Source organism: Bombus vancouverensis, unplaced genomic scaffold (genome assembly GCF_051014615.1).
Source record: "Bombus vancouverensis nearcticus unplaced genomic scaffold, iyBomVanc1_principal scaffold0054, whole genome shotgun sequence".
In the NCBI taxonomy this organism is placed as follows: Eukaryota; Metazoa; Arthropoda; class Insecta; order Hymenoptera; family Apidae; genus Bombus; species Bombus vancouverensis.
The window spans coordinates 132,501-143,088 of NW_027468945.1; positions in this window are offsets into that span (position 1 = coordinate 132,501).

Genomic DNA, 10,588 nt, shown 5'->3' on the forward strand with positions numbered 1-10,588 from the left:
CCTCGGACCTTGAAAATCCAGGAGAGGGCCACGTGGAGGTGTCGCGCCGGTTCGTACCCATATCCGCAGCAGGTCTCCAAGGTAAAGAGCCTCTAGTCGATAGATTAATGTAGGTAAGGGAAGTCGGCAAATTGGATCCGTAACTTCGGAATAAGGATTGGCTCTGAGGAGCGGGGCGTGTCGGGCTTGGTCGGGAAGCGGGTTTGGCTGACGTGCCGGGCCTGGGCGAGCTGAACGGGACGCGGCGTATCTATCTCTCTCGGGAGTGGATATCGTCGCGCACCCCGGATCCGAGCTCGGTCCCGTGCCTTGGCCTCCCGCGGATCTTCCTTGCTGCGAGGCTTCCGTGGCGGTTATACCGTCGCGGTCGTTCTCTTCGGCCGCCATTCAACGCTCAGCTCAGAACTGGCACGGACTAGGGGAATCCGACTGTCTAATTAAAACAAAGCATTGCGATGGCCCCCAAGGGTGTTGACGCAATGTGATTTCTGCCCAGTGCTCTGAATGTCAACGTGAAGAAATTCAAAAAAGCGCGGGTAAACGGCGGGAGTAACTATGACTCTCTTAAGGTTTCCACAAGCCTCGTCATTGGATTAGTGACGTTACAAGGGCGGTGTGTCGCTTGGACTTGGTTGCGCTTGCTATATAGCGAGGTGCGGCCGGTCTTGGCGGCGCATCGCCATATTTTTTTTTTAAGCCGAATTCGTGCTACACGAAACGGAAAAGGTGAACAGCAGCCTCGTCATCTGACTAGTGACGTTATAAAAGAAAGCAATACGCCGCTGGCACTTTGCCGCGCGTGCTCGAAAAGCAATACGCCGCTGGGACTTGGCTGTGCGCGCCAGAAAGTAATATGCCGCTGGCCCTTAGCCGCGTTCGCCCAAAAACGATACGCCGCTGGGACTTAGGCGGATGAGCTGGAAGGTGGCATGGCTTGCCTACGTGTGTGCTGGAAGAGCCGCGCGAGGGTTGCTGGTTGAGCGAAGCGATCTTGCTCGTTGGGTGGCGGGACGTTGGAAAACGGCTTGTCTCCAACGATGGAAGAGTCATAGTTGCTTGGGGGCAGGCGGGGCTTCGGCCCCGTTTGCTCAAGTCGCACTCCTACCTCCTCGTGGTACCGCCGGTAACATACTCATTTGTGTCAGCGCGGGGCGCATCCCCCCGGACACCGAGTATGGCCAAATGGAGTGCGGCGATGAAGGAGCGAGAGACGAAACCAAAAAATCGGCTTGCCGATCTAACGATGAATTTCACCGTGAAGTATGGAATTATCTCCCTGAAAGGAACTCGTTCCTTGATTAGCTATGGCACGACTTGGCAGTAATAAGGTTAACGATTGGGCATGATTGAGAAAAATAATAGAATAAAATATCATGGTAAATAAAGACATAGAAAGCGCCTCGGACGCGGCATCTCTCGGTCCCGGAGACGTCGCGGCGGATTCTTCCGCTCTGGAGCGGACCTCTGTTGACGATTTGGCTTCATCCCCGGACACGATTGACATCATGGTACCGATCGTGGGTGACCAGGTTGCCTGCCCCGTCTGCCAGAAATGGGAAATCGACCTTTTCTTTTTGTCATTGTCAGACTTAGGGCGGCACCTGGAGCAACATCATGTGACAGCCCGCATCCAATGGAGATGCAAAGACTTTGGGAAAGGCTTTCCGAAGCTTCATGGGGCCAGATGCCACCTGCCTCATTGTAGAGGAACAAGTCAAGGACCCAGTGGTTCATATAGATGCGAAACCTGCCCCATGAGCTTTGGGACGCTTAGAGGGCTATCTACCCACGAGCGGCATGCGCACCCTGCCGTAAGAAATGTCAAAAGGAGGGGAACGGACCCCCCTGAGAAAAAATGGACGGCGGAGGAGTTGGCTCAGTTGAGGGAACTTTGGGAGATATATAAAGACCACAAATTCCCCAACAAAATGATCAGTGAGATCCTCACCAGCAAGACGATCGAACAAATCAGATACCAGCGTAAAAAGCTGAGGCTGATTGGTGAGGAAACAAGTTCCCAAGAGCCCACTCAGGTGACAGAGGGAGGGTGCGATCCCGTTGATCCAGGCAATGCGTGTTTCGAAGAACCTGGAGTCAGCGGTCTAGAATATGAACAGTGGAGACTCCAGCTAGAGTCCGCAATAATGACACAAGTCGAGGTGCCACCTGTTTTAAGGTGGGTCCACACTCGACTGATGACAATCTGGGTCTCTCTCAAGGGAAATAGGGAAGCCCTTGAGAGTGCTATAAATGAATTTTTAGAATTCACGCTCTATGGAGCCATAAAAGAAATTAATAGTAAAAAGAGGGCAAGTTCAGTTAAGAACAAGAGGATTGGTCACCAAGGAAAGAAAAAAGGTAATAGAAATGCTAGAAAAAGATACTCATACGCTCGTTGCCAGGAGTTGTTTACAGAAAATCCAAGGAGGTTGGCCGATGCCGTAATAAATGATGATCGGGCCTTCCTCCAACCGGCTAGGGATCTGCCTGATGCCGAGGAAGTGAGGAGGCTTTATGAGGATTTATGGGGCCAGACAGGACCTGTTGAAGCCCCCGTCCCAGGAAGTAGAGCCTCTGAGCTTTCCTTATGCGAGGTCTTCCCGCCAATTGCTGTTGAGGATGTGGCGGAGAAATTGAGCAGAATAAGAATGAAGGCTGCAGCAGGACCGGATGGCTTCCAGAAGGAACACCTTCTGATCCCTGGCCTGCCCACCATTTTAGCTGTATTGTACAATATCTTACTTTATTGCTCCTATTTTCCTCCTATATGGAAGGAAAATAGAACAACATTAATACCAAAACCAAATAAGTCGAGCAGCCTGGTCGAGAATTGGAGGCCTATAACTATAGGCCCCATTCTCGGCCGTATTTTCTCCTCCATAATTGACGGGAGGATAAGGAGGGGCATTGTGTTGAATCCAAGGCAGAAAGGATTCACCGCTGAAAGCGGTTGTAAAATAAACATCGACCTGTTGAGCGCTGCCTTGGATTATAGCAAGAAAAAGAAAGGCGGGGTATTCACTATTGTGGATATCTCCAAAGCCTTCGACACAGTGCCCCACTCGGCAATCGTCCCCTGCCTAAGGAGGAAGGGCGTGCCGATCCCCATTACTGACTTGATCAGGAACATGTATAACGAGGGCAAGACCACAATAAAATCTAAAAACAGCACCGGGGTCGAGATTAAGATCCTCAGGGGAGTTAAGCAGGGCGACCCTTTGTCACCGCTGCTATTCAACCTGTGCTTGGAGCCACTGCTGGATTTGATCGAGCAACAAACCAGCGGAATAAACGTGAATGAGACAAGAAAGATTCCTGTCCTGGCTTTTGCTGACGACGTAGTGTTGCTCGGCGCCGATATCGGGGAAGCGCAACGCCAAGTGGATGTGCTTGACGAGTATCTGAACGGCCTCGGTATGACCATCTCAAGGGATAAATGCCAGGCATTTCAAGTAGTCGCAGAAAGGCGTACTTGGTTCATCAAAGAACCAAAAATTAAACATGGGAACAACACCATCCCAACAGTCGATCCTGACGAAGCCTTCAGGTACTTAGGCGCCAAAATGGGGCCCTGGAAAGGCATACACTGTGGCATAATCGTTCCCGAGCTTCTGAGTGTGGTGAGGAGAGTTAGAAAGCTCTCACTCAAGCCATGCCAGAAGCTCGAATTGATCACAAAACATATCTTTCCCCGATATATTTATAACCTGCTCGTAAGCCCGCCGAGTGACAGCGTTTTAAGATTGCTGGACAGCGAAGTCAGGCAGGAAATAAAGGCTATATTCCATCTAACGCCTTCAACTGCCACTGGTTTTTTCTATGCCCCCAAATCCTGGGGCGGATTAGGGTTGCCGAGGTTCGAGCACATCGTCAAACTTGGCACCCTAAAAAGTGCAATTAAAATAAAGGACTCGATCGACCCGGCGGTCTCCAGCCTGGTTGATGAAAAGTACAATGAGAAATTGAAAAAGATGGCAAACTCACTGAGGATCAATTGGCCAGCCTCTGTGGAAGATATCGAAAGAGCCCGAAAAAGATTAAAAGCGGGGCATGTGAAGCAATGGGCAGAACTAAGAAGTCAGGGGCAGGGCGTACCTGACTTCTCGAGAAGCAAAGCTGGCAATGTGTGGCTTAAGGATTGCGAACTGCTCAAGCCATCAAGATTTATAGATGCGCTTAAACTCAGGACCAACACTGTTGGCACAAGAACAGTGCTGGCACGAGTCGACAAAAATTTGGACATCAATTGTAGAAAATGTCGAGCCCAGCCCGAGACCCTTGGACATATACTCGGGCTGTGCCAGTACACTAAGGGCCTGAGGATAAAGCGGCATGATGAAGCGAAAATGACCCTTGCCGAAAGTCTACGAAAAAATAATGAAGTTTTTGTTGAACCTACGCTCCGGGTGGGAGGTGCTCTTTTCAAGCCGGACCTCGTAGTTAAAAACGAGGAAAGGGTTCTCGTGGTCGACGTTACCGTCCGCTATGAGAATAAGGATTACCTCTCGCGCGCGGAGAAGGAAAAGGTCAACAAATATCGGCCATGCCTCGAACACCTAAAGGCAAGATTTAATGTCGGCAAGGGAGAAGTAATACCGGTGGTCTTGGGCAGTCGTGGTGCCATAACGCCTTCCACGGAAAGTAACCTCAAGCGTATGGGTATTGGTGGCCAAACTATCAAAACATTAGTACTGAACGTATTGAGAAGCTCCATAGAGCTGTGTAACATATTTTTAGATACATAAGTCAGACCCAGTTTTTTTAAATTATTATTTATTTCTTTATTTATTTATTTATTTATTTATTTATTTATTTATTTTGTTGTTACGTCCATGCATGATAGTGAATAAATTTGCTGTAACCTTTGGGTTACATAGCAAATATGTTATATTTTAATGTCCCTACGAGGGGGATAAACCTCGGAAGTACGGTCCTCGTATCGAGGATCGCAGGTTTTAGCCAAATGCCTCGTCATTAGATTAGTGACGTTACAAGGGCGGTGTGTCGCTTGGACTTGGTCGCGCTTGCTATATAGCGAGGTGCGGCCGGTCTTGGCGGCGCATCGCCATATTTTTTTTAAGCCGAATTCGTGCTACACGAAACGGAAAAGGTGAACAGCAGCCTCGTCATCTGACTAGTGACGTTATAAAAGAAAGCAATACGCCGCTGGCACTTTGCCGCGCGTGCTCGAAAAGCAATACGCCGCTGGGACTTGGCTGTGCGCGCCAGAAAGTAATATGCCGCTGGCCCTTAGCCGCGTTCGCCCAAAAACGATACGCCGCTGGGACTTAGGCGGATGAGCTGGAAGGTGGCATGGCTTGCCTACGTGTGTGCTGGAAGAGCCGCGCGAGGGTTGCTGGTTGAGCGAAGCGATCTTGCTCGTTGGGTGGCGGGACGTTGGAAAACGGCTTGTCTCCAACGATGGAAGAGTCATAGTTGCTTGGGGGCAGGCGGGGCTTTGGCCCCGTTTGCTCAAGTCGCACTCCTACCTCCTCGTGGTACCGCCGGTAACATACTCATTTGTGTCAGCGCGGGGCGCATCCCCCCGGACACCGAGTATGGCCAAATGGAGTGCGGCGATGAAGGAGCGAGAGACGAAACCAAAAAATCGGCTTGCCGATCTAACGATGAATTTCATCGTGAAGTATGGAATTATCTCCCTGAAAGGAACTCGTTCCTTGATTGGCTATGGCACGACTTGGCAGTAATAAGGTTAACGATTGGGCATGTTTGAGGAAAATAATAGAATAAATATCATGGTAAATAAAGACATAGAAAGCGCCTCGGACGCGGCATCTCTCGGTCCCGGAGACGTCGCGGCGGATTCTTCCGCTCTGGAGGGGACCTCTGTTGACGATTTGGCTTCATCCCCGGACACGATTGACATCATGGTACCGATCGTGGGTGACCAGGTTGCCTGCCCTGTCTGCCAGAAAAGGGAAATCGACCTTTTCTTTTTGTCATTGTCAGACTTAGGGCGGCACCTGGAGCAACATCATGTGACAGCCCGCATCCAATGGAGATGCAAAGACTGTGGGAAAGGCTTTCCGAAGCTTCATGGGGCCAGATGCCACCTGCCTCATTGTAGAGGAACAAGTCAAGGACCCAGTGGTTCATATAGATGCGAAACCTGCCCCATGAGCTTTGGGACGCTTAGAGGGCTATCTACCCACGAGCGGCATGCGCACCCTGCCGTAAGAAATGTCAAAAGGAGGGGAACGGACCCCCCTGAGAAAAAATGGACGGCGGAGGAGTTGGCTCAGTTGAGGGAACTTTGGGAGATATATAAAGACCACAAATTCCCCAACAAAATGATCAGTGAGATCCTCACCAGCAAGACGATCGAACAAATCAGATACCAGCGTAAAAAGCTGAGGCTGATTGGTGAGGAAACAAGTTCCCAAGAGCCCACTCAGGTGACAGAGGGAGGGTGCGATCCCGTTGACCCAGGCAATGCGTGTTTCGAAGAACCTGGAGTCAGCGGTCTAGAATATGAACAGTGGAGACTCCAGCTAGAGTCCGCAATAATGACACAAGTCGAGGTGCCACCTGTTTTAAGGTGGGTCCACACTCGACTGATGACAATCTGGGTCTCTCTCAAGGGAAATAGGGAAGCCCTTGAGAGTGCTATAAATGAATTTTTAGAATTCACGCTCTATGGAGCCATAAAAGAAATTAATAGTAAAAAGAGGGCAAGTTCAGTTAAGAACAAGAGGATTGGTCACCAAGGAAAGAAAAAAGGTAATAGAAATGCTAGAAAAAGATACTCATACGCTCGTTGCCAGGAGTTGTTTACAGAAAATCCAAGGAGGTTGGCCGATGCCGTAATAAATGATGATCGGGCCTTCCTCCAACCGGCTAGGGATCTGCCTGATGCCGAGGAAGTGAGGAGGCTTTATGAGGATTTATGGGGCCAGACAGGACCTGTTGAAGCCCCCGTCCCAGGAAGTAGAGCCTCTGAGCTTTCCTTATGCGAGGTCTTCCCGCCAATTGCTGTTGAGGATGTGGCGGAGAAATTGAGCAGAATAAGAATGAAGGCTGCAGCAGGACCGGATGGCTTCCAGAAGGAACACCTTCTGATCCCTGGCCTGCCCACCATTTTAACTATATTGTACAATATCTTACTTTATTGCTCCTATTTTCCTCCTATATGGAAGGAAAATAGAACAACATTAATACCAAAACCAAATAAGTCGAGCAGCCTGGTCGAGAATTGGAGGCCTATAACTATAGGCCCCATTCTCGGCCGTATTTTCTCCTCCATAATTGACGGGAGGATAAGGAGGGGCATTGTGTTGAATCCAAGGCAGAAAGGATTCACCGCTGAAAGCGGTTGTAAAATAAACATCGACCTGTTGAGCGCTGCCTTGGATTATAGCAAGAAAAAGAAAGGCGGGGTATTCACTATTGTGGATATCTCCAAAGCCTTCGACACAGTGCCCCACTCGGCAATCGTCCCCTGCCTAAGGAGGAAGGGCGTGCCGATCCCCATTACTGACTTGATCAGGAATATGTATAGTGAGGGCAAGACCACAATAAAATCTAAAAACAGCACCGGGGTCGAGATTAAGATCCTCAGGGGAGTTAAGCAGGGCGACCCTTTGTCACCGCTGCTATTCAACCTGTGCTTGGAGCCACTGCTGGATTTGATCGAGCAACAAACCAGCGGAATAAACGTAAATGAGACAAGAAAGATTCCTGTCCTGGCTTTTGCTGACGACGTAGTGTTGCTCGGCGCCGATATCGGGGAAGCGCAACGCCAAGTGGATGTGCTTGACGAGTATCTGAACGGCCTCGGTATGACCATCTCAAGGGATAAATGCCAGGCATTTCAAGTAGTCGCAGAAAGGCGTACTTGGTTCATCAAAGAACCAAAAATTAAACATGGGAACAACACCATCCCAACAGTCGATCCTGACGAAGCCTTCAGGTACTTAGGCGCCAAAATGGGGCCCTGGAAAGGCATACACTGTGGCATAATCGTTCCCGAGCTTCTGAGTGTGGTGAGGAGAGTTAGAAAGCTCTCACTCAAGCCATGCCAGAAGCTCGAATTGATCACAAAACATATCTTTCCCCGATATATTTATAACCTGCTCGTAAGCCCGCCGAGTGACAGCGTTTTAAGATTGCTGGACAGCGAAGTCAGGCAGGAAATAAAGGCTATATTCCATCTAACGCCTTCAACTGCCACTGGTTTTTTCTATGCCCCCAAATCCTGGGGCGGATTAGGGTTGCCGAGGTTCGAGCACATCGTCAAACTTGGCACCCTAAAAAGTGCAATTAAAATAAAGGACTCGATCGACCCGGCGGTCTCCAGCCTGGTTGATGAAAAGTACAATGAGAAATTGAAAAAGATGGCAAACTCACTGAGGATCAATTGGCCAGCCTCTGTGGAAGATATCGAAAGAGCCCGAAAAAGATTAAAAGCGGGGCATGTGAAGCAATGGGCTGAACTAAGAAGTCAGGGGCAGGGCGTACCTGACTTCTCGAGAAGCAAAGCTGGCAATGTGTGGCTTAAGGATTGCGAACTGCTCAAGCCATCAAGATTTATAGATGCGCTTAAACTCAGGACCAACACTGTTGGCACAAGAACAGTGCTGGCACGAGTCGATAAAAATTTGGACATCAATTGTAGAAAATGTCGAGCCCAGCCCGAGACCCTTGGACATATACTCGGGCTGTGCCAGTACACTAAGGGCCTGAGGATAAAGCGGCATGATGAAGCGAAAATGACCCTTGCCGAAAGTCTACGAAAAAATAATGAAGTTTTTGTTGAACCTACGCTCCGGGTGGGAGGTGCTCTTTTCAAGCCGGACCTCGTAGTTAAAAACGAGGAAAGGGTTCTCGTGGTCGACGTTACCGTCCGCTATGAGAATAAGGATTACCTCTCGCGCGCGGAGAAGGAAAAGGTCAACAAATATCGGCCATGCCTCGAACACCTAAAGGCAAGATTTAATGTCGGCAAGGGAGAAGTAATACCGGTGGTCTTGGGCAGTCGTGGTGCCATAACGCCTTCCACGGAAAGTAACCTCAAGCGTATGGGTATTGGTGGCCAAATTATCAAAACATTAGTACTGAACGTATTGAGAAGCTCCATAGAGCTGTGTAACATATTTTTAGATACATAAGTCAGACCCAGTTTTTTAAATTATTATTTATTTCTTTATTTATTTATTTATTTATTTATTTATTTTGTTGTTACGTCCATGCATGATAGTGAATAAATTTGCTGTAACCTTTGGGTTACATAGCAAATATGTTATATTTTAATGTCCCTACGAGGGGGATAAACCTCGGAAGTACGGTCCTCGTATCGAGGATCGCAGGTTTTAGCCAAATGCCTCGTCATCTAATTAGTGACGCGCATGAATGGATTAACGAGATTCCCTCTGTCCCTATCTACTACTGTCCACAAGATGGCGGCATACTGAGAACACGCGTTCACGTCGCTCCGTACTTAATGTTCGAGTTCTTGCGGAAAAGCAAAGAAATCGGGCGAGAAAATAACGCGAAAGTGGAGTGAAAGTGCTCGGGAATTAAAGTAATAATAAAGTACAGTGGAGATCGCTTTTATAGAAGCGTGAGTGGACAGAGAAAAACGTGGCTGAGGTTAGGGCAGAGTGGAAGACATCTTGAGACGCGCGACTGCAGCGCCGCCGCACGGGCTACTTGGTAACTGCGCGCCAACGTTCGTAAAGCAATACGCCGCGGGACTAGCGTCCGCGTTCGTAAAGCGATACGCCGAGGGACTCAGTGCAGGTGTTCGTGAAGCCGCTCGCAGCGGTACCTAGTGTATCCGCGTCCGCAAAGCAACACGCTGCGGTCTAAGTGCCACGTTCGTAAAGTGACACATCAGGACACAGCAAAAGTATCCAGTTTGAAACACAGAGAAGTGCTAGTGCAAGTGCTTGACTAGTGCCGCCATTACGCCTTCGGACTTAGTGTCTGTGCGCGTAAAACAATACGCCGCTGGGACTCTGTCTCGAGCGAGGAAAAAACAATACGCCGTCGGACTTAGTGCCCGCGCGTATAGATAATAATAGTACAGTGCAAGCAAAAGTGCTTGACCAGTGCCGCCGTTACGCCGTCGGACTTAGTGTCTGTGCGCGTAAAACAATACGCCGCTGGAACTTAGTGTCTGTGCGCGTAAAACAATACGCCGCTGGGACTTAGTGTCTCGGCGCGTAAAACAATACGCCGCTGGGACTCCGTCTCGAGCGAGAAAAAAAAAAGCAATACGCCGTCGGACTTAGTGCCCGCGCGTATAGATAATAATAGTGGCGCAGTGCAAGCACAAGTGCTCGACCAGTGCCGCCGTTACGCCGTCGGACTTAGTATCTGTGCGCGTAAAACAATACGCCGCTGGGACTTAGTGTCTGTGCGCGGAAAACAATACGCCGCTGGGACTTAGTGTCTCGGCGCGTAAAACAATACGCCGCTGGGACTCTGTCTCGAGCGAGTAAAAAAAAGCAAAAAAGCAATACGCCGTCGGACTTAGTGCCCGCGCGTATAGATAATAATAGTGGTGCAGTGCAAGCACAAGTGCTCGACCAGTGCCGCCGTTACGCCGTCGGACTTAGTATCTGTG